The following is a 24,220-nucleotide window of genomic DNA, read 5'->3' as shown; positions in this document are numbered from 1 at the left end:
AAGCTTCATCTGTGCTTTGCATTTGTACCAAACATTGCAACCATTATTGGTAAAAAAAACTGTCAGAATACATTCATTCTAATTACAAAAAGGAAACTATTTCTCAAAATGGTTGCTTTACCAACAGCACCTACCAGCTATATATCCAGATGAAAGAGACAAGTGGAGTTTTGTTATTTTAAAAAATCAATAGATTGGCTCTTATGGAAGTCATTAATGCAAACTGTTTAGCAAGAGAGACTGATTTGTCATTCCTAGTTGGCATTCCATAAAAAAAAAATGCTGCACTGAGTCTCTAAACAAATCTATGATTAAGGATCATTATCCATAGTGTCTGTAGAATGTTGCCTGGTCCACTGACTAGAAAGAAAGGATGTATTTGGCTCTAAGTGGAATCTCAGATTGGCTGTGCAGAGGCAAGCCAGTCTGGGCTGGACCCAGATGTAGTGGGAGCCACCTTAGATTCTTGAGCAGGGGTGATGAAAGCAATATTTGCAAAAAGTTCAGCCTGGTACTGTGATCAGTCTTATGACACGGCCCTAGAGTTAAATTGCTAACTAGAGGAAGTGTATCCTGGGAGTGGAGACACTTGTTATCCATCTTCGTGACAACCTTCCCCACCCCAGCCCCTAATTTGGTAGCATGTGCACAAGAAGGGCTTGATAGGTATATGCGGAATGTGGGCAGCAAGGGCTGGGGACTGGGAAGACTTTTATGAAAGACACTGATTTCCTTGCCCTTTTCTACCATTAAAACGCATAGTGGGGGGGCTTCCCTGGTGGCGCAGTGGTTGAGAGTCCGCCTGCCGATGCAGGGGACGCGGGTTCGTGCCCTGGTCCGGGAAGATCCCACATGCCGTGGAGTGGCTAGGCCCGTGAGCCATGGCCGCTGAGCCTGTGTGTCCAGAGCCTGTGCTCCACAAGGGTTGGGGCCACAACAGTGAGAGGCCCGCATACCGCAAAAAAAAAAAAAAAAAGAAAAAAGCATAGTGGGTTTTTTTCTAGCTTGTAAAAACAGATTTTTATGGATTTCTGACTTTATGCCTTGGTTTCATTTCTAAATGGAACTTGTCAGCCAAAAAACCCAACTGGCACTTATAGGGAGGAAACAGTTTTGAATTTCTGAGTTGGTCTCAGATAATGAGGCTGGGATTTCCTACTACAAAGAAACTGGGATATTTTCCAGAACTTTCCATGCTTAAACTGGTTTGGATCCCAGTAGCACAGATCTTGCTATCAGATCTGGCATACTTGAAATTGCAGTACTTCTGAAGCAACTGGGTGTCTGTTCCTTCTGGCTTTCTCTGGAGAAGTCACATCATGCTGATGTGAGGGTCGACCAGGAGTCAGGTACCGGGGGTCCAGTGCCCTCTGTCACTACCTCAGTATGTGTCCTTGAACAAGTTGTTTCACCTCTCTGTGCCTCAGTGTCTTTTTCTAGCGGGAGCAAGGATGGGCCCAAACAGTCTCCAAGGTCCATTCCAGAAGTGCAGACCACTTACTAGTTAAAAAGCACTCTTCCCATACATTTTCAGTAGGGGCTTTGCATCAAATGTTACAGAGAAAAGTAAGAGAATGATGATGCTCCAGGAACTAAAATGCACACATATAAAGGTAGGCTGGGTGGGAGCCAGCTTGCAGGAGCCCCTCAGCCACAGTGGACCATCTTTGTACGCATTTAACTCCAATCTGAAAGCAAGTGAGCTCAGGTATGGAAGAGGCAGCTGATAATGACCCTCCAGGGAGCTCCCATAATGAGGGCCCAGGCGCTTACCTCATGGCCCTGCCAAGGTTGAGTTAAGAATTCTCCAGGTAGGGAATTCTTTGGAGATTCTCTGCTTAAGCTTTTGGAATATTTCCCTTGAGGAAACCATTCCCTGGGAGATGGACAGTCAGATTGGATAGGTGGGGAGGTATCCAGTTAACTATTTCTGAAGGGAAAAATACGTCTTGTCTGTGACACCCCTCCAGCCTCCATCTCCCCGTAAATCTCACTCCCATACCCACATGGACACTCCCCCGCCAAAAAAGGAGTCCCCAAAGGAGAGGGGCTCCGTTTGTTTAAGAAAAAGTCCTGTTCTCTTGGCCATTAATCATGCCTGTAAGAGCGTTTATTAATGCCCTGTCAATTGTTCCGAGTGAAGGCAGCCTGTCAGCTGTCCTCCCTCCCCGTTAGCTGTGTGCAAACACTGGTGATTAAGCGCCAGATTTAACATCCTCATGAATATTTAAGAGGCTGTTTTTGAAAGTTTCCTGTCCTTTTACACTAATAGCCCCATTAAAACCTGTTTACAAGCCAGTCAAGAGAGTAACTGCATGCACTTAAAACATGAGAGTGCTCCCGCAAGAGGGGCACATGACCACGTGAAGATCGATATGCAGCTTAAAGTAAGACTGTCTGCCCGCCCCCAGTGGAGCCCAGCCCCATGAGAGCCACGTAAAAGAGCTGGAAAGGACCCAACTTGTTAATTAGACCAATGAGGCGGGGCGTGAGGGAGCAAGCCCTGGTTACTGGGCTCCCCGCTGCCCTATGTGGGGTGACCCCAGTTCCAAAGACTTCAAAAAAGTTGCCTGAATGATGTCAAGGGCAAGCAGTCTCAGGCCAGCCCAGGAAAGGAAATTTGTCTCTGGGCCTGCTCACCTGCTGGCTCCTGCCCTCCATACACCACCCCAAGCACTGGGCTCTGCTTCCGTCCCAGGCTCATCAAATGAATCTTATCCAAGGAGCTAATAAGGGCTTAAGGAAAGGAAGTATAATGAGAGGGGGGCCCTTGAGGATTCCCAAAAGCTTTAAGGGTCCAAAGGGAAGCGAGGCAAATTCGCAAGGGAGGTATTGGGAATGGGGTGAGATGTCTCTTTTCTGCATAGAAGAGCTGGTTTGCCATCAGCACCTGAGGCTGCCTTTCCTGCAGTTAGGAAAGAACACAGAAGTGGGGAAAACCACTTGCTCTTTGAAAGTAGGAAGACGATTACCTAGTGTTGTTATACACAAAGGAATGGATAGACCAGCGGAACAAGGGCAGGGGGCTCTGCTGAAAGGCAGTGCAGTCCACTTCCTCCCCAGCCCCAAGAATGGGCAGCTGCGCAGAGGGACCGCCCCCACTCCAGGTGGGGGAACTCTCAAACACTAAATCTGCTTCCCCAGCCATCACCTGGTCTGTGCTGAAAGAGTCCGAGAATCCCTTTTAGAGCAAGGAGATGTGCCCCGAACTTTTCCAACTGAATTCTTACCGTTCAATACAAAGTTCACCATTTGGAACACTTCACATTCCTGCGGCATTGTGGGGTTCCTCCAAACGCAGGCCAGGACTGCTCTACTTTTTATCTGACATAGTGCCTGGCCCAGCGATGACTTTTGCTTTCTTCTACGTAATACATGCGTGGCGATACAGTACATTCTGATTTATAATAAGAATGTAATTGTAGCAATACTCACTGATCTGGAGCATGGTAATCTAGGAATGCCTCCTCTCCAGAGATTCTACGAGAACCGAAAGTTAAGCCGAAAGCCTTCTGAGCAGCCAAAAGAAAAAAAAAAATTGCAATATCCATGCACTAACATTTTAAGCATTTTACTCATCAGGCCCATATTCCAGCAGGTTAACAACATTTTTAACATGATTCCAATAGGTTTGGCTCCGTGTATCTCTAGTCAATTACAAAGAGCAGAGGAGAAGCTAAAGACAGACACACTGACAGTAGGAAGACGTCATAGCTCTGGACAGTGAGTGAGAATAAAATTTTCAAAACTCTAGGAAGTGAGTCAAGAGCCCCAACCACACAGCACTCTGGGGTCACTTATTCCAGGGGCAAATATCTTTCCACACCTCTACCTGCCCCTGCTGCCAATAAAAAAGGCAATAAGCTCTAATGCCTCATGCATAATGAAATAGAAAAGGGTGAGACACAATTCTTCGAAAAGTCTATCTATAAGAGTTAAAGCTTTTGTAGTTTGGGAGCTTAGAGCTAAGCCTTCAGCTATCCAGAAAATGTATCTCCAGAATAACTCATTTATCCTTTTTTTTTTCTTTCACTATATTCACATTTCGTGTTTCCCCCAAAGTGTTCGAAAGAATTCAGACAAATTTATAAACCAGGAGAACAGGTTGCCACACCGAGAAGGAGGTTTCATTACTTTCCAGGCAATGGTGTCCTGGAGCTAGGTCACCCTGGCTCAGGAGAACTGAGTGTTAAATGTTCAGGAATTTTATGGGCTAGCATTAAACACAGACATTATTAGATACTAAATTATATAAACTTACACTCAAATAACATACTAAAGACAGAGGTAATAAAGAGTCAAAGCTCATCACTTCTTAATCATCTTACTGGATTTTACTCTTATGGAATCTGTGGTGAAAATGCCTCCTAATGGTGGCTGCGGCCCATCACTCCCAAGGCCACATTCAGTGACATCCCTTCGGCAGTTTGAAATGGCCATAGTAGGAGAAATTGGCAAATGCCACACTTGGAGTTTGTTCGGGGTTTTTCTCCCCCCGAGAAAGGTGGTTGTTAAACATGTACCAGTACAACACTGTTTGGGACACACACACCTCCAGCTGTTAAGGTTACACTGTGGATTCCTGAGTGAGCAGGGGAAAGTCTCTGTGTCTGGGGAAGTGGAAAGGGAGATGGGCTGGTTTTCAGGTGACCTCTGGCTATGTGACCTTAGGCAAGTGGCTTCCTCTCTTGGGGCCTCCCTTCCCCTAGCTGTAAAATGGGAGTATTGAACTTGACAGTCCCTAAGTCCCTTTCTGTTTGTAACACTCTCTGATTCTAGGACTCCTCATTGACTCTCAAGTCAAACAGACATAAACGTATTACAGTCAGGCCCTTGGCAGGTGGGAGGGATAGAATTTAGCTATCGAGCACTTCCTCTTTCTCAAATACTGCCCGAAAGAATGTAATAACATGTGTAAAGCAGTCAAAAGGACCCAGACCAAACTGAACAGGATCACAGAACATGAAGTTCCCATTTACCTTCATTCGTTCTTCAGCCCGCTACTTGTCATTAACACCAGCGAAGCTATTTCTGAAATTCAAGGTATTCACTAAATAATAAAAGCCCCAAGAAATCTTGTAAGTGTTCAGTATTATGATCCAGAGACTTACAGAGTGATGCCCTGGAAAATAAAAAGGCTTTGGAGTCAGAAGACCTGGATTTGGGTTCTCGACAACCCAATTCACTTTTTCTGCTTGTATAAGCTTGATCAACTGAAATATCCTCCAGACCCAGCTTCCAGTAAAATGTGAACAATTTCTGGTAGTATAGACTGTGCAGTCTTTCTAGAGAGACTTTTTGGTGGTACTTATTCAATTTAAGTGTCTGTCTTATGGCTCAGCAACCGTTCTCTTGAGTTTGCTTCCCACAGAAATTCCCATCCAGGCTCATCAGCAGTGCAGATGTTCGTGTGCCAGAGTTGGAGGCTACCAAGGTTTCCACTAGGGGGCATAGACGAGTAAACCATGACGGACTCACACTGTGGAATATTATGCAACATTTAGAGGCAAGGGGGTAGATACACACAGCAACACGGATCACTCTTGTAAACACAGTGCTGAGTAAAAAAAATGCAAACAACAGTGAGAGCTAAAGAAAATTGACACTTATGTAAACAAAAATTGCACACATGCTAAACAAAATATACGTTTTAGATGTGCACATATAAATAACAAGATAAACATTGGACACATTTAGCATGATTGTCTGTGTGGAGGCAGAGAAGTGGGAGCGGGAGAAAGAGAGAGATAAAAGATAGTGTATTGATTAATTAATTATGCAAACAACAGAGGGGCAGCAGACAAACTAGATACTTAATGTGCCATGTAATAAGTATGATGAACTCAGCCCTCTAAACCTAAGCCCAATTAAAACATAATGAAAATTATAATAATACTTTACCTACCCCCACACAGTTTGGGTGAGGGTCAAATGAATAATGTATGTGAAAATAATTTGTGAACCATGAAATATTACTCAGGTATATTATTATAATCATCATTTTTGCAGTATATCTGAGAAACAGTGAATGAGGGCTGAAAGAAATATTTAAGGAATATAGCAAGGTATCTCATCTTTCTGTCTCGATAAGTTTAACTGATAAGGTTAAAAATCCCTTAATTAAACATGACTCTGTAAATCACAAGTTTTTAAATAAAATTGTGGTCACTCTCGATTTTTCTGAGTAACATATTTGTGGTCAACACTGCCAATCGCCAGCCCATCGGCATTCTCCCTGCTTCCTTAGGGATCCAGTTGTTCACACAGCATGGCGTCTTTATTTCCAAAGGATCAGCTGTGATTTGTCCAAGACGGGCACAGCAACCCCATTTCTTGGAATGGAGTGAGTAATTGCTGCAAGTGGGACTCAGATCTGAGAAAAGATATATCAGGGGAAGTTTGTTTGGAAGAGCCTTGTGGAAGAAAAAATGTCCCTGTTTAAAAAAAGAGAGAGAGAAAGAGGTAAGGTCGAAGGCTTTCATCTCCTCTTACCTTAAACATGAAGATGTGCTGTTTGCAGCTGAAGCAGCCACTGTGACCATCAGACAGGAAACCTAAGAACAAGCAGACAAGATGGGGTTAATTGAGCAATATGGAGAAAACCACCACACCAAATCTAAAACTGCCTAGACCTCTGGCTATTTGAGTTCATTAAACGTCTTTATTATTTTAGACACTGTGAGTCAGATGTTACTTGCAGTCAAAACACTTCCCTGCTGATACAATATTTACTCTGGCCGGCCTTGGAAGGAGATGTCCATTTCCTATGCATATTCTGAGGGAAACATCATCATCTTCCCACCTTCCCAACATTTTCCCAAATGTTATATTTGGCAGACTTTACAGGAGCAGAGAGCTGTGGTTTAAAGCAGGTGGGGCCTGACTGTGTTTTGTGTCAACCAGGAGAGCCAGCATAGGTGAAGCAACCCGGGCCTCTGTTTGACACGTCAGGAGTTCTGAAAAGGTGCCACATACCTAATTTTACCTCTGAGGCCAAAGATGATGAGAAGTGCCTCATAAGGAAAGGTCAAGGACAAATGTGTGGGCTGAAGATGAGACGACCTATGGTCTTAAAATGCCATTGGGTCTGGGTGTGGAAGAGGACTTTGACTTGTTCTGTGTGGTCCCACTGGACCGATGGGGGGAAGTTTTAACTTGGGATCTCCAATTAGAGTTGTCCAACTCCAGGAGAGCTTATGCTATAAGACTATGAGCTCCTGGGCCCTGAATGTGTCCGAAATAAAGCATTCTACACTGAATAGCAAGTCTTTAGGGTTCCATTCAAGCCCAAGATTCTAAGATTATGTTATCCTCTTGAAAAAAATGCGAATTATCTTCAGGATCATAATTCAGGCAATACAGGTGATAGCAGGCCCTTGATGAAGATCACAACGCAGAGTGGAGAAACTGAGGTCATCAAAAATTCCTTTCCAACTCTACATTTTAGAGAACAGAAAAGTATGGTCATTTCCTAAAGAGCTGAAAATAGAATTACCATATGATCCAGGAACTCCACTCAAAAGAACTGAAAGCAGGGTATCAACGAGATATTTGTACACCCATGTTCATAACAGCCTTACTCACGATAGCCAAAAGGAGGAAGCAACCCAAGTGTCACTGATAGATGAATTTTAAAATGTGGTTTAAAAAAATGTGGTATATGCATACAATGGAATATTATTCAGCCTTAAAAAGGAAGGAAATTCTGACTCATGCTACAACATGGGTGAACCTTGAGGATGTTATGCTAAGTGAAATAAGCCAGTCATAAAAAGACAAATACTGTAGGATTCCACTTGTGTGAGGTACTAAGAATAATCAAATCCACAGAGACAGAAAGTAAAATGGTGGTTGCCACAGTTGTTTAATGGGTACGGATTTCCAGTTTTACAAGATGAGAAGAGTTCTTGAGATTGGTTACACCACAATGTGAATGTACTTAATGCTATTGAATTATATACTTAAAAGGGTTTAGATGGTAAATTTCATGTTATGTGCTTTTACCACAATTTTTAAGGGATAGAATTGTTACGTATTTTTACAGGACCCAGATCCAGGAGATCTTTTCTCCACAGTCCTGGATGCAAGGACCCCCATCCCCTCCACAGGCAGAGGAAAAGCAAACCCATTCTCATTGGCACTGAGGGGGAGGAAAGAGCAGGCGCAGCCACTGCTCAGAATCGCTACCCAATAGCTGGCCCTGTTTTGGAGAAGTTATCATCCCCCTCCTACAAATGGCATTGCCCTGACTCCTGCTGTAGCCTTTTCTCCATCTAAACAAAGAACCTTAAAAGGAATCACTGAATTAAATAAGAGTTACCTTCAACCTCAGCCATTCTGACCCCTCTGTTCTTCAGACCCAGAGGGGGAAAAGGATTTTGCCTACCACCATGCCTCAAATTAGTGACAACCAAGATTAGAACCATCAGAGTTCCACAAACCAGCCCCTCCACTCACAGGTAGGTTGGTGCAAGTATTATTTAGCATTGCTAAAGAACTTCAGATTTGCAAAGTGCTTTATGCTCATCTATTATTCATACACTAATGAGAATACTTAGATTGTGCCTTTTCTCCAAGGAACTCAAAGCACTTTGTAAATGTTAACTCATTCACCCTTTATGTCCCAATGGGACAGAGAGAAATCCTCACCCCTTGGCTCTGCACTTGGTAAAGAGTAAGCCCGGCAGAGGCAGCAAGTGTGATGGAAGGTAGGCTCACAACCAGGGACATCCAATTTCATGCGCCCTCACTGTCTTCTATCCGTCTAAATAGTGCTCCTGGTACTGAAATTAAAGCCCTAGAGTCCAATGAGATATTTCTCTGAGACTGAACGGCATGCATGATAGCAGAGAAAAGGGGGCTTAAGTTGTAGGGAGAGGGAGAATAAAGGGAGTAAAGATAAAAGGAACATTTTCTAGCCATATTATAACAGCTAACACTTACTGAGCATTCAGACTTGCAACTCCTGAATCATCTTACTGAATCTTCATCTTACTCATATGATTAGATAATGATTATCCTTTTTCAAATAAGGAAATTTGGGGACTGGAGGGGTAAAGAAGCTTTCTCAAGGCCACCCCTAGACTGTGGCAGCATTGTGACTAGAACCCAGATCTCGCTCCAGGGCTTGTGCTCTAAAGCTACATGTGAAACTGCTTCTTCCCAACGTTAAGGGATAATCATGCCAGAAACCATTACTCAGTAAGGTCACAAAATCCCATGCTTAGGAAAAGTTACCAACCAAAGTCAATAAGGAGGCAGACAGATGAAGGAAAACCCCCAAGAGGATTTTCTTACCCTTCCCTCTGGTATCCCATCACCTGTGACTTACATACACCATGGTACCAGCCATTCATAGTACAGCTACACACTTACAAGGCTGCCTCTCTTCCACCAGACTATGAGCTCTATGCCTTTGTCTTCTTTGCATCCCTAGTGCCAACATAGTACCTGATTCCCAGGAGGTACCCAATATGTATTTTTGGGAAAGGAGGGAATACAAGACTTTAGGATAGCCCTTAATGCATGTCTGAACCAATTGTCAATGATCTTATGATTCTATATTTATAGCTATTGACATAGGTCGTAAGTTTCATTCTGAAATTTCTCTCTATACCCATCATCTTCCACAAATAGGTAACAATCCATCAACAGATTATTGAACAGCTGCACCTTTACAGGGCTGTGGATGTTCTGAAGACATGCATGAGGTAATCTTTACCCTCCCAGAGTTTACATTCCAGTTAGAGGCATGATAATGACACACAGAGGCAACTGATGAATGACACGAGATAAATTCACATGCTAAACTGAAGTTAAAACTAGAGAGTTTGGGGGACCTGGGACTGGGGAAGGCTTAATGAAGACAGTGATATCTAACAAGACCTAAAAAGAAGGTTAAGTGTGGCTAGGAAACAAAGAAAATGGTCCCACTGAGGGAACACGTGGTGCCAAGACAGGGCAGTGAGTGTGGACTGTGGACAGGTCAGGAGGAGAACCAGCCTGCCAGGAGCAGGTGGGGTGTATTAAACAGGCACAGAAACTCACTCAACTCCTTGAAAACCAGCCACTGGCATGGGATGTGCAAGAAGCTATTCAACATTAACCTCAGCGCCAAAAAATCATTTCTCTACGCCTTTGTTCACTAACAAAGGGGGCTTTAAACTGGAGTGTCCTCTTTTAATGAATACTAACTCACTGAGATTCATAACTAGAGTTGAAAAACCAAGAAATCAATAAAGAAGCAACAGGGCTTCCCTGGTGGCGCAGTGGTTGAGGGTCCGCCTGCCGATGCAGGGGACACGGGTTCGTGCCCCGGTCCGGGAGGATCCCACATGCCGCAGAGCGGCTGGGCCCGCGAGCCATGGCTGCTGAGCCTGTGCGTCCGGAGCCTGTGCTCCGCAATGGGAGAGGCCACAACAGTGAGAGGCCCGTGTACCGCAAAAAAATAAATAAATAAATAAATAAAATAATAAAATAAAGAAGCAACGCATTCTACATTCTACATGATATTAAAATGTTCTGGTACTGCGGTAATTAGAACTTCAAATGCTAATAAAAGACTGTACAGTTAATTAGCAATAGTCATAAAAGTCTAAGAACAAATATCCTATGTATTAAACACAACAACTAATGTTATTGCACATACAGAAGGAAAAACTAAAGGGAGAGATGGTTACAGTTTTGCCCAATAATGTCAGCTCAGAAACTGAAACACTGTTTTCCTTGGTGTTTGTGGCTACAATTCCTTATTGTGTAATATTATTATTACACAATTCCTTACTATAGTAATATTATTTTCATATAATCTTTACTATTGATATCAGAATGTTTTATTTCTCATTAGTAGGTCCTATTTCCTTGAGGAGCCAGAAAATTTAGCACACCCTGATTAAACTACCATCTAAATTCCACATTGTTTTCTCATCCTAGAGACCAAACTTATACATAAAGACACATAGACACACACACACACACACACACACACACACATCCAACTGGTGACTGGTTTTACACATAAGTGAGGTCAATAGCCACCTCTCTAGCATAAGTTGAAGGCCTAAGGAGCATCCCTCCCCAGATCAAAACTACCTCCCTCACTAGCCTTACAACATTTCATCTTCAGGACAGCTTGATGAAAGGCTCCTGGAGGAACACAGCAACCCCCATGTATTACTACCAAAAAAATCAACTTTGAGGGCTTCCCTGGTGGCGCAGTGGTTGAGAGTCCGCCTGCCGATGCAGGGGACACGGGTTCGTGCCCCGGTCCGGGAAGATCCCACATGCCGCGGAGCGGCTGGGCCCGTGAGACATGGCCGCTGAGCCTGCGCGTCCGGAGCCTGTGCTCCGCAACGGGAGAGGCCACAATAGTGAGAGGCCCGCGTACCGCAAAAAAAAAAAAAAAAAAAAATCAACTTTGAATCTGGTAACACCTCCGATTTAATGACCAATTTATAGGAAATAAATGGGATAGAGGAACATATTAAACAACACCACTGGGATGCAGTTAGAAAAATCCAAACTGTGAAAAATTCTATAAGACAAAAACCCAGTTTCTTCAACAAATAAGTTGCAAGGATAAAAAGAGATGGAAGGGAGGGGGGATCAGCTCAGTGCTTTGTGACCACCTAGAGGGGTAGGATGGGGGGGTGGGAGGGAGACGAAAGAGGGAAGGGATATGGGGACATATGTATATGTATAGTTGATTCACTTTTTTATAAAGCAGAAACTAACACACTGTTGTAAATCAATTATACTCCAATAAAGATGTGAAAAAAAAGAGATGGAAGGGGAATCTATAGATTAAATATTCAAAGATACCCAGAAATCATGCTCTTTGGAATTTACCCAAAGGAGTTGAAAATTTATGTCCACACAAACATGCACATGGTGTTTATGGCAGCTCTATTTATAATTTGCAAAACTTGGAAGAAACCAAGATGTGCTTCACTAGGTGGATGGATAAATAAACTATGGTACATCCAGAGAACAGAATATTATTCTTCTCTAAAAAGAAATGAGCTACTGGGACTTCCCTGGTGGCACAGTGGTTAAGAATCCTCCTGCCAATGCAGGGGACACGGGTTCAAGCCCTGGTCTGGGAAGATCCCACATGCCGTAGAGTAACTAAGCCCATGCACCGTAAGTACTGAGCCTGTGCTCTACAGCCTGAGAGCCACAACTACTGAACCCTCGTGCCACAACTACTGAAGCCCACGGACCTAGAGCCCATGCTCCACAACAAGAGAAGCCACCGCAAGGAGAAGCACGTGCACTGCAACCAAGAGCAGCCCCCACTCACCACAACTAGAGAAAGCCCACGCACAGCAACGAAGACCCTACACAGCCAAAAATAAATAAATTTAATAAATAAAATTTTTTAAAAAAGAAATGAGCTACCAATCCATGAAAAGACATGGAGAAAGTTTAAATGCTTATTACTAAGTGAAATAAGCCCATCTGAAAAGATTACATAATGTATGATTCCAATTATGATGTTCTGGAAAAGGCAAAACTTTGGAGACAGTAAAAAGATTAGCGGTTGCTGTACACTCTGTGAGGGCAGGGACTGTGGTACTCTGTGATACATCCTATACCCAGCACAATGCCTGGGCCCAACTAGGTATTCAATAAATGTTTGTCTAAATTAATAAAAGAAAAATGGAATCTCATGATGATCTGCCAGTCTAAGAAAATGTGACTCACAAGAATTTGAAAAAAAAAAAAAGATAGAGTTGTTGATATAAAGTCCTGCCTGGTAGAGAGAGGGGAAAATCAGTGATTTCTCAAGCTGAAAACCTGGGGTGAGGAATACTTTGTTAAATATGGGAGTTAAAGGTTGCCCAGGACAGCTAGCTGTGGGGAATGGGATAATGCCAACTTGGGGGTCAGGACCACTGGCTTCTTTTCTGGTCTCATTTCTGTAACCACCTGGCTGTGTGCCCTGAGCTTCCATTTCCTCTTCCATGAGATACACCATTGGAGCAGCGATTTCTGCACTCTCAGCTTTAACACACATTGAATCTACAGCCAAATCAGTAGGACAAAGAATCGGATGTCACAAAAATGTTCAGTTAACAGAAAAACTTCCCCTGTGTCTTGGTTGGATTTCCCCAGAAGGAGACTTTAAGGCAAGGATTTGAGTGCAAATACTTTATTTGAGAGATGATCCCAGGAAGCAACAGAAATGAAGTAGGAAAGCGAGACAAGGAAGAGAAGGAAAGCAACAATGGGTGAGGCATCAACCAAGTGACCACCGTGGACAAGCACAGTCATGCTGGCACACAGTGTAGAACATGCCACAGAGTTCTGCTACCTGAGGAGTAGGTAAGCAGTAGACTTATACACCTACTTCCATCAGTCACTGGCTGGGGGCTACGCCCAAGGGCATGAAGCTTCCAACAGGTTCAGCCTGCAAGGAAGTCACAGATGCTCGAACTTGGAAGCCGTGGGCATGTGCTAGAACAGTTAGTGCTAAACGGATATGGGCAGCTTTTTGACAGCATTAGTGACAACCTGGGGACTTAACAGGGTACATTCCTACTGCTTGCTTTTTCTCCTACTACTTCCCAGAGAGTCAAGTGCAAGGAAAATCAAGTCTTGATATTTGTCAATGGCTGGAATTATTCACTGTGATTTTTACTGCTGCACCTGTGTTCATTTGTGCATTTCTTCTTTCTATAAGACAAAAAAAAGTGCTGATTCAACACTGCCTCAGTAGTGTGGGCTTGAAGGCTGCTACAAGAATCTCCTGTTAGTGCTCAGAGCAGCAGTTTCAAATCTTTGTCTCCTGAAGAACACTTCATCATGTTTCTGGTCCCTGTTTTTTTGCTTCAGGAAAAGACTCAAATTCTATTCAATTAGACGTGTACAACTTCAGCTGTTTTAAATCCACCTCCAGGTAAATGAGACCCTATGGACCTGGTTCCTCAGGATGAAGAAAGGGGTTTGAATATCACATTGAAAATTTTTTAACCTATGCAGGCAGCCTTTTTACCAACAATGAATATGACTTACCCAGAAAGTATTCCTTTAAAATATTGAAACAGGAATTACAATCCTGCAAGTTGTGTAACAAAAACCACATTCACAGAAAGATAGACAAGATGAAAAGGCAGTGGGCTACGTACCAGTCGAAGGAACAAGATAAAACCCCAGAAAAACAACTAAATGAAGTGGAGATAGGCAAACTTCCAGAAAAAGAATTCAGAATAATGATAGTGAAGATGATCCAAGACCTCGGAAAAAGAATGGAGGCAAATATCGAGAAGATGCAAGAAATGTTTAACAAAGATTTAGAAGAATTAAAGAACAAACAAACAGAGATGAACAATACAATAACTGAAATGAAAAATACACTACAAGGAATCAATAGCAGAATAACTGAGGCAGAAGAACGGATAAGTGACCTGGAAGACAGAATGGTGGAATTCACTGCTGCGGAACAGAATAAAGAAAAAAGAATGAAAAGAAATAAAGATAGCCTAAGAGACCTCTGGGACAACATTAAACACAACAACATTTGCATTATAGGGGTCCCGGAAGGAGAAGAGAGAGAGAAAGTTCCCAAGAAAATATTTGAAGAGATTATAGTAAAAAACTCCCGTAACATGGGAAAGGAAATAGCCACCAAAGTCCAGGAAGTGCAGAGAGTCCCATACAGGATAAACCCAAGGAGAAACATGCCGAGACACATAGTAATCAAATTGGCAAAAATTAAAGACAAAGGAAAATTATTGAAAGCAGCAAGGGAAAAATGACAAATAATATACAAGAGAAATCCCATAAGGTTAACAGCTGATTTCTCAGCAGAAGCTCTACAAGCCAGAAGGGATTGGCATGATATATTTAAAGTGATGAAAGGGACGAACCTACAACCAAGATTACTCTACCCGGCAAGGATCTCATTCAGATTCAATGGAGAAATCAAAAGCTTTACACACAAGCAAAAGCTAAGAGAATTCAGCACCACCAAACCAGCTCTACAACAAATGCTAAAGGAACTTCTCTAACTGGGAAACACAAGAGAAGAAAAGGACCTACAAAAACAAACCCAAAACAATTAAGAAAATAGCAATAGGAACATATGTATCAATAATTACCTTAAATGTGAATGGATTAAATGCTCCAACCAAAAGACACAGGGTCACTTATGTATTGAGGAGCACCTCAATACATAAGGCAACTGCTAACAGCTATAAAAGAGGAAATCGACAGTAACACAATAATAGTGGGGGACATTAACACCTCACTTACACCTATCAGCAGATCATCCAAACAGAAAATTAACAAGGAAACAACATTTAAATGACACAATAGACCAGATAGATTTAATTGATATTTACAGTACATTCCATTCAAAAACAGCAGATTACACTTTCTTCTCAAGGGAGCAAGGAACATTCTCCAGGATAGATCACATCTTGGGTCACAATTCAAGCCTCAGTAAATTTAAGAAAATTGAAATCATATCAAGCATCTTTTCTGACCACAGCACTATGAGATTAGAAATCAATTACAGGGAAATTGAGCTAGGACTCAAACTGGAACAGTCAAGCAGACAGAAAGCCAGAGAAAAAGAGTCTAAGTCAAAACCAGGTAGCCAGAGATGAGATTAAGATCAAAAAACTTAAGGACAATATAGAAACTGAACTTAACACAACCCAGCAGAACCCTGCCAAACAATAGGCAAGGACCCCTAGTATCTTAATTGAAAATCTAAAAAGTATTGTTACACAATGCAGCTTTTATTTGAACACTAGGAGTAGCCCTAAATTTTTTATAAGCATGGCTAATGGAAAAGAATTCTTCTTCTTGTTAAAAAGACAAAGTTAACATAGTAGTGGTAGTTGAAAACAAAACCTTGAAGATGAATTTTTGTCATAGAATGAAGAATTACCCTCTGTTCTATGGTGTTCTACAAATCAATGGAGAAAAAAAATGCTGTTTAACATTAAATAACTCCGATGGCAATGAAAGAAAAAATCAATTACAGGGAAAAAAACATAAAAAACACAAACACATGCAGGCTGAACAATACACTACTAAGTAACCAAGAGATCACTGAAGAAATCAAAGAGGAAATCAACAAATACCTAGAGACAAAAGCCAATGAAAACACAACGATCCAAAAACTATGGGATGCAGCAAAAGCAGTTCTAAGAGGGAAGTTTATAGCAATACAATCTTACCTCAAGAAACAACAAACATCTCAAATAAACAATCTAACCTTACACCTAAAGGACCTAGAGAAAGAAGACCAAACAAAACCCAAAGTTAGTAGAAGGAAAGAAATCATAAAGATCAGAGCAGAAATAAGTGAAATAGAAACAAAGAAAACAATTGCAAAGATCAATAAAACTAAAAGCTGGTGCTTTGGGAAGATAAAAATCATTGATAAACCATTAGCCAAACTCATCAAGAAAAAGAGGGAGAGGACTCAAATCAATAAAATTAGAGATGAAAAAGGAGAAGTTACAACAGACACTGCAGAAATACAAAGCATCCTAAGAGATTACTACAAGCAACTCTATGCCAATAAAATGGACAACCTGGAAGAAATGGACAAATTTTTAGAAAGGTATAACCTTTCAAGACTGAACCAGGAAGAAATAGAAAATATGAACAGAACAATCACAAGTAAGGAAATGGAAATTGTGATTAAAAATCTTCCAACAAACAAAAGCCCAGGACCAGATGGCTTCACAGGTGAATTCTATCAAACATTTAGAGAAGAGCTAACACCCATCCTTCTCAAACTCTTCCAAAAAATTGCAGAGGAAGGAACACTCCGAAACACATTCTACAAGGCCACCATCACCCTGATACCAAAACCAGACAAAGATGCCACAGAAAAAGAACACTACAGGCCAATATCACTGATGAACATAGATGCAAAAATCCTCAACAAAATACTAGCAAACAGAATCCAACAGCACATTAAAAGGATCATCCACCATGATCAAGTGGAGTTTATCTCAGGGATGAAAGGATTCTTCAGTATATGCAAATCAATCAATGTGATACACCATATTAACAAACTGAAGGAGAAAATCCACATGATCATCTCAACAGATGCAGAAAAAGCTTTCGACAAAATTCAACACTTATTTATGATAAACACCCTCCAGAATGTAGCATAGAGGGAACTTAACATAATAAAGGCCATATATGACAAACCCACAGCCAACATCGTCCTCAATGGTGAAAAACTGAAACCATTTCCACCAAGATCAGGAAGAAGACAAGGTTGCCCACTCTCACCACTATTATTCAACATAGTTTTGGAAGTTTTAGCCACAGCAATCAGAGAAGAAAAAGAAATAAAAGGAATCCATATTGGAAAAGAAGAAGTAAAACTGTCACTGTTTTCAGGTGACATGATACTATACATACAGAATCCTAAAGATGCTACCAGAAAACTCCTAGAGCTAATCAATGAATTTGGTAAAGTAGCAGGATACAAAATTAATGCACACTAATCTCTTGCATTCCTATACACTAGTGGTGAAAAATCTGAAAGAGAAATTAAGGAAACACTCCCATTTACCATTGCAACAAAAAGAATAAAATACCTAGGAATAAACCTACCTAAGGAGACACAACACCTGCATGCAGAAAACTGTAATACAGTGATGAAAGAAATGAAAGATGATACAAACAGATGGAGAGATATATCATGGTCTTGGATTGGAAGAATCAATATTGTGAAAATGACTATACTACCCAAAGCAATCTACAGATTCAATGCAATCCCTATCAAACTACCAATGGCATTTTTCACAGAGGTAGAACAAAAAATTTCACAATTTCTATGGAGACACAAAAGACCCCGAATAGCCAAAGCAATCTTGAGAAAGAAAAATGAAGCTGGAGAAATCAGGCTCCCTGACTTCAGACTATACTACAAAGCTACAGTAATCCAGACAGTATGGTACTGGCACAAAAACAGAAAGATAGATCAATGGAACAGGATAGAAAGCCCAGAGATAAACCCACACACATATGGTCACCTTATCTTTGATAAAGGAGGCAAGAATATACAATGGAGAAAAAACAGCCTCTTCAATAAGTGGTGCTGGGAAAACTGGACAGCTACATGGAAAAAAATGAAATTAGAGTACTCCCTCACACCATACACAAAAATAAACTCAAAATGGATTAAAGACCTAAATGTAAGGCCCGACACTATAAAACTCTTAGAGGAAAACATAGGCAGAACACTCCATGACATAAATCACAGCAAGATCCTTTTTGACCCACCTCCTAGAGAAATGGAAATAAAATCAAAAATAAACAAATGGGACCTAATGAAACTTAAAAGCTCTTGCACAGCAAAGGAAACCATAAACAAGACCAAAAGACAACCCTCAGAATGGGAGAAAATATTTGCAAATGAAGCAACTGACAAAGGATTAATGTCCAAAATTTACAAGCAGCTCAATATCAAAAAAAAACAAACAACCCAATCCAAAAATGGGCAGAAGACCTAAATAGACATTTCTCCAAAGAAGATATACAGTTTACCGACAAACACAGGAAAGGATGCTCAACATCACTAATCATTAGAGAAATGCAAATCAAAACTACAATGAGGTATCACCTCTCACCGGTCAGAATGGCCATCATCAAAAAATCTACAAACAATAAATGCTGGAGAAGATGTGGAGAAAAGGGAACCCTCTTGCACTGTTGGTGGGAATGTAAATTGATACAGCCACTATGGAGAACAGTATGGAGGTTCCTCAAAAAACTAAAAATAGAACTACCATACAACCCAGCAATCCCACTACTAGGCATATACCCTGAGGAAACCATAATTCAAAAAGAGTCATGTACCACAATGTTCATTGCAGCTCTATTTACAATAGCCAGGATATAGAAGCAGCCTAAGTGTCCATCAACAGATGAATGGATAAAGAAGATGTGGCACATATATACAATAGAATATTACTCAACCATAAAAAGAAACGAAATTGAGTTATTTGTAGTGAGGTAGACGGATCTAGAGACTGTCATACAGAGTGAAGTAAGTCAGAAAGAGAGAAACAAATACCGTATGCTAACACATATATATGGAATCTTAAAAAAAAGAAAAAAAAATGGTTGTGAAGAACCTAGGGGCAGAACAGGAACAAAGATACAGAGATAAAGAATGGACTTGAGGACATGGGGAGGGGGAGGGGTATGCTGGGACAAAGTGAGAGAGTGGCATGGACATATATACACTACCAAATGTAAAATAGATAACTAGTGGGAAGCAGCTACATAGCACAGGGAGATCAGGGTGCTTTGTGTCCACCTAGAGGGGTGGGATAGGGAGGGTGGGAGGGAGACGCAAGAGGGAGGAGGTATGAGGATATATGTATATGTATAGCTGATTCACTTTGTTATAAAGCAGAAGCTAACACACCATTGTAAAGCAATTATACTCCAGTAAAGATATTAAAAAGAATACATTACAAAAAAAAGAAAAGAAATAAAATAAAATATTTAGGATGGGGCTTCCCTGGTGGCGCAGTGGTTGGGATTCCGCCTGCCGATGCAGGGGACGCGGGTTCGTGCCCCGGTCCAGGAGGATCCCGCATGCCGCGGAGCGGCTGGGCCTGTGGGCCATGGCCGCTCGGCCTGCGCGTCCGGAGCCTGTGCTCCACGGCGGGAGAGGCCACAGCAGTGAGAGGCCCGCGTACAGTGATTCGGATATATCTGAATCAGTTTGCTGTACACCAGAAACTAACACAACACTGTAAATCCACTATATTTCAATTTAAAATAACAATAATAATAAAGTAAATTAGATATGAAATATCAAAAAAGTAATCCAGAACATTTTAAACCACATTGTTAGCTTTATTAATCAATATAGGCCAAGTTATGCTGAGGTGAACAATAAGTGACCCCAAAATCTTAGCTGCTTACAACAACAAGGATCTCTGTTTTAGTTATTTATCGCTTCATACAAGTCACCCCAAATCTTAATGGCTTAAAACCACAACAATCTCTTGTTTCTCATGATGCTGTGGTTTGGTTGGGCAGTTCTGTGCTCATTCATGGGCACCCATCTGCTGGGTCAGTGGGAGCTGCAGGCTAACAAGGCCTCACCTTGGTAGAAACAGCAGCTAGAAGGCAGAACTTCTCTGTAAGGTCTCTCATCTTCCAGTGGTCTAACCCAGGGGTCCCCAACTCCTGGGCCTGCAGACCAGTACTGGGCCACACAGCAGGAGGTGAGTGGTGGGGGAATGAGTGAAGCTTTATCTGCCACCCCCTATTGCTCCTATTACCACCTGAACCATCCCCACCCCATCACACCCCCCACACACCCCCTGCCCTGGTCCATGGAAAAATTGTCTTCCACGAAACTGGTCCCTGGTGCCAAAAAGGTTGGGGACTGCTGGTCTAACCCAAGCTTCTTTACATTGCGGTTGGGTCCCAAGAGAGTGAAAGCATCTTGTAGCCTAGACTCTGGAGCTCATACAATGTCACTTCCACCACAATTTAACAGTCAAAGTAAATCACAAGCCAGCCCAGATTCAAGGAAAGGGCAGCATAGACATGCAATCCACCCAGTTCATTTCTCAGTCATGCAACATGCCCACTGTAGGGCAACTCCATGTCGTTTCCAACCCGGACTGATGAAAGTCTCAAAATGTTTCCAATGTCAGGTCAAGGGAGAAGAGATCATGGTAAAGCACATGAGGGCTCCTAAAGCTTCCAGACAAAGTGATCTTTGCTCATATTTCCAAATATGTAATTGGCCAAAGCAAATTACATGGTCAAGCCTGTTGGAGTGTGCTGGCATTATAAGGGTACCTTAAAAGAGATTATTATTAGAAATGTTACTGAAGTGTGAGCTAGTTAGGTGAGGAGAGAGAAGGAAACCACAAAATACCTTGATAATATACAATGCTAAGAATCACCTTCCAAGAGAATATTTTATGTGATGCTAACAGAATTAACTGACACTGACAGTTATGGGCTATTATGGAGCCCACGCCCAAGATGCCAAGCTATTAGAGTCTCAAAGGGCTTATGTCACTTCTGTGTTCCACACACACCAAGTGCCCCACTGCCATGGAAAGAGTTCTCTTCCGGTTATAAAACTGCAGTGCTGGGATCCCCCAAATTTTCCTCAAATCCAGCCTACTCCACTGAGGGTCACAGGTACAGGAAAATGTTAGGATAAGTCAGCATCAGTGATCATTTACTGACCATCTCCTCTCTATGTGCTGTAGTGAATGCCAAACTAGAAGATAACCTCAAAGGTCAGGAAGACAAGATCTAAGCATGTTAAATAATCAAAGATCAACATAACAGCTTATATATAACAGATAGCTACTGTCTGCTTTCTGCTCCCCAGGTCATGTGCCACTGAGATATCTGTACTTCTGTTGGGAGTTTAAGATACACTTAAGGCACAGGAGAGTATAGCAAACAGCAAGGCAGCATGTGAACAATATAGTAGGCAGTAGAGTGTCCAGGTGCTGGAAAAGATCAGAGGAAGGAAAAATTGCCAAGGACTGAAATTGTCATATTATAGGAGGAGGAATTGGAGCTGAACCTCAGATGACAACACAAGATTATCCTTGGAAAGAGATGGAAAACCGTTATAAAATGTGGGAACAACATGAACCAAGCCACTCTTCCCGGAAGGTTCCCAAGGAATAGGATATAGGATAGAAGGAAATGTCCTGCAGAGTAACAAGTTATCACTTCCTCAGTTTGGGCTCCAAATCACAATACAAAAAAACTCTAGTAAGAGGTTAGGCCAGGTGGCCCATTCTTTTCCCTAAATTGGTCAAGCCTCCAACTAAAATAGCCTCCCATTTAGTTCCACTTTTGCCAGTACCCATATGCAAATGCCAAATCTTACTAAATTCCTAAAGGGCAGGGTGAGGCCCATCCACCTTGTACTGACCTTTTATGGCACAGCATCTTCCTCTAGCAAATGTGGCCCTATCAGCTTCCTGAAATCTGACCAATTAGATTGGCATTCCTCTTCCGTAAGAAGCAGGAAGGAGTATAAGGTTGAACTCCTGAGCACTAAGTACCAATTGGACCGTCCATCACTAAGTGTAACCAGAGTCCTAAGGGGTTTCCACTAAAAGATGGGGGTCAGGTTTGGCAGCAAGAGGGGACTGATGAATCTCTGCCTTCATTGGCTCTCAATGGTAGGTGTACGGATTGCTAATGTCAACACTTTGGTTCCATATTAGTCTTCAGCAGGTGTCTTTCTCATTTCTTTCTGTTCCACAGTGGGAAGACTCATTTCTTCAGAGATTTCAGTAACAAGAAATGTAGAATCTAGAAAATGTTGGTTTGGTTTTGGGTTTTGGTATTTTTAGTATCACGTGTGGGTCCTGCTGGCAACACAAAAGTCTCCCAACTCTCTGCCCCAACCTTCAACAAAAAGAAGAGGGTCTGTCTTCTCTGTACCCCTATATTGTTTTTATTCTGAATCACCCCTGATTGCTGTCCTGTCTCCTCCTCTGTGACATTAATGTTACTCTTGGGCCCCTACATAGAATATAAGGGGTCTTGCTGACACTATGCTTGAACCCCCGTAGTACCTCCCCCAATGCTGGGAAGGGCTAAACCTGGTGAAACTGGAAAGTAAGTGCTTCTTCTTTAAGGGCCCTTTCTTCCTGTTCTCTTTCCCTCTATGGATTGCACCATTTCCTCTCTAATCCCAGGTACCTGCCATTGTCACACATTTTAACACCTTCAAGCTAATCAAAATATATAATCTTGGGAAAAATCTGATAAATGAATTTATCCTAATTTATAAATGGTTGCTTGAGTTTAAAGAAATGTCCAAAGAAACAAATCACCATTAGTAGAATATCAAGTATTAGCAGGGTAACAAGGAAGTTATTTTGAGGGGTGGAAGGTTTTGCTGGAGACCCTGAAATTCCAGAATTTCCACTGGTTCCTGAGTCTAACACTTTGGGCCTATACAAAATCCTATCTATCAATTCTTACTACTTCCTACTTCCTGCTTATAGCCAGCTTTTTTAAAAAAAAGAAATCTGTGGGATATTTATTGTATTCCTGGGCAAGAAAAAAGAGATGGAAAGTACATCAGCCCCTCCTTCAAGTGCCCTATTGCAGTAGAATAGCTTGACTATCAAGTAATTTCACACCATATGATATAATAATGGAAGAGTGAGGGACTTCCCTGGTGGTCTAGTGGTAAAGAATCTGCCTTCCAATGCAGGGGACACAGGTTTGATCCCTGGTCAGGGAACTAAGACCCCACATGCCGTGGGGCAACTAGGCCCAGGCACCACAACTACTGAGCCTGCAAGCCGCAAACCACAGAGCCCATGTGCTCTGAAGCCCATGCTCTGCAACTAGAGAGAAGCCCATGACCACAACAAAGAGCCCGCCCACTGCAACAAAAGAAAGATCCTACGTGCCACAATGAAGGCCTGATGCAGCCAAAAATATAAATAAATAAAGTATAAAAAAAAAAACGGAAGAGCAAAATCTGGCATTTTTGTTTTATTAAATACATTTCTGTTTCTGCTTCTGGGTTGGCCAGATAAATACAGAATATGTGTCATCCAAAAGGCAGGGCAGATGAGTACTGCATTTAGAGTTAATAATGTGCCATTAAAACTACATGTGTCGGATTTCCCTCATGGCGCAGTGGTTAAAAATCCCCCTGCCAGTGCAGGGGACACGGGTTTGAGCCCTGGTCCGGGAAGATCTCACATGTGGAGCAACTAAGCCCATGCGCCACAGCTACTGAGCCTGCACTCTAGAGCCCGCGATCCACAACTACTGAAGCCCACGTGCCACAACTACTGAAGCCCGCACGCCTAGAGCCCGTGCTCTGCAACAAGGGAAGCCATCACAATGAGAAGCCCGTGCACCGCAACGGAAGAGTAGCCCCCACTCACCACAATCTAGAGAAAGCCCGCATGCAGCAACAAAGACCCAATGGAGCCAAAAGTAAATAAATAAATAAATTTATTTTTTTAAAAACTACATGTGTCAAATTATTTCATGCATACTGCAAACATAAGATATATCACAGTTAGGACAGTGTTATTGTCTGAATGTTTGTGTCCCCCAAAATTCATGTTGAAATCTTGACCCCTCCAAAGATGATAATATCAGGAGGTGAGACCTTTGGAAGGCGCTTAAGTCATGAGGGTAGAACCTTTATGAATGGGATTAGTGCCTTATAAAAGAGGTTCCAGAGAGATCCTTAGCCCTT

At 42.0% G+C, this 24,220-nt stretch overlaps 1 long non-coding RNA gene across 2 annotated transcripts in view; it reads right to left on the bottom strand.

Annotated features, from left to right (window-relative positions):
* Positions 1-24,220, bottom strand: part of LOC308626964 — a 70,281-nt gene that overhangs the window by 43,222 nt on the left and 2,839 nt on the right. For both annotated transcript variants that reach the window (XR_014017332.1, XR_014017333.1), the window contains exon 2: positions 6,493-6,554. This is a non-coding gene — a long non-coding RNA (uncharacterized lncRNA). The remainder of the gene's footprint in view (positions 1-6,492; positions 6,555-24,220) is intronic.

This window comes from Mesoplodon bidens (assembly GCF_964165515.1).
Source record: "Mesoplodon bidens genome assembly, chromosome: 13".
In the NCBI taxonomy this organism is placed as follows: domain Eukaryota; kingdom Metazoa; phylum Chordata; class Mammalia; order Artiodactyla; family Ziphiidae; genus Mesoplodon; species Mesoplodon bidens.
The sequence above is the reverse complement of the archived record's forward strand: the minus strand, read 5'-3'. Positions and strand labels throughout refer to the sequence as shown.